Here is a 1,239-nt window from a genome sequence, read left to right on the forward strand (position 1 = left end):
CTGACGCTTCCAGTAACTCCGGTTAGGATTGATGATACCAGCATTAAGCGTCTACGTGGAAAGGAGGTTTCCTTAGTGAAAGTAGCTTGGAGTCGGGCTGGTATTGAAGAACATACCTGGAGCTTGAATCAGAGATGCGGAAGGACTACCCACACCTCTTTTCAGGTAACTCCCTCTGAATTTTGAGGACAAAATTCCTAATTAGGTGGGTAGGATGTAAACCCCGCTAAAATCGGTAAATTATTAGTTAATATATTGAATTTTAATTAGGAAAGTTAAAAATACAAAACTAATATTGAAATAGGATAGAGCTCGTCGAAACGAAAATTTTGATACCAATTTCGATAATTTGGCCCAAAATCGGACCGGAAGGGCCGAACCGGTTGAACCGGGGCCCAAACCGGACCCATGGGTGTCAATCACAATCAATCCCCGGCAACGGCGCCAAAAACTTGGTGCGGAATTTATAACCCACAAACTAACCGACAAGTGCACCGGGTCGTACCAAGTAATACCTTACGTGAGTAAGGGTCGATCCCACGAGGATTGATGGATTAAGCAACAGTAGTGTTTGATAGGCTTAGTGTAAACCCCGCTAAAATCGGTAAATTATTAGTTAATATATTGAATTTTAATTAGGAAAGTTAAAAATACAAAACTAATATTAAAATAGGATAGAGCTCGTCGAAACGAAAATTTTGATACCAATTTCGATAATTTGGCCCAAAATCAGACCGGAAGGGCCGAACCGGTTGAACCGGGGCCCAAACCGGAACCATGGGTTCAACCGGGCCCCTAACATAAATGAAGCAGCAGCTTCATCTTCTCCATTTCACCACAGCAACGAAAAACACAGCAAGGGGGAGAAGAGAAGAAACCTAACCCTCACCATTCCTTCCAACTACCATAACTTCCTCATCCGGGCTCCGATTGCCGCACCGTTCGCGGCCACGCGCTCAGCGCGTCGAGCTCTACCTTTCTATCCAAACAATTTCTCTGGTAAGCCTTCTATTGAGTTCAGAATCTCTATCCCTCTTTCTTTGGTAAACTTGAAAACCTATAGTGAATCTTGTCCAATTTTTGTGTTCTAGGTTCAAGTTAGATTCCGGAACTTGTGGGCTCAAGCTATTGAGCATATGGGTATGGTAAGAACACCCTAACCCTAGCTCAATCTTGTTTTTGGTAATAAAAAACTGAATTAGAACATATATATGTGTATTAGGTGTAGTTTAAGAGGGT

General features: G+C 42.5%; 1 long non-coding RNA gene across 1 annotated transcript; it reads left to right on the top strand.

Annotated features, from left to right (window-relative positions):
* LOC107613689 lies at positions 787–1,239 on the top strand. The gene is made up of 3 exons (XR_001614149.2): positions 787–999; positions 1,092–1,145; positions 1,223–1,239. It is a non-coding gene; the product is annotated as an uncharacterized LOC107613689 (long non-coding RNA).

This window comes from Arachis ipaensis, chromosome B01 (assembly GCF_000816755.2).
Source record: "Arachis ipaensis cultivar K30076 chromosome B01, Araip1.1, whole genome shotgun sequence".
NCBI classification, from domain to species: Eukaryota; Viridiplantae; Streptophyta; class Magnoliopsida; order Fabales; family Fabaceae; genus Arachis; species Arachis ipaensis.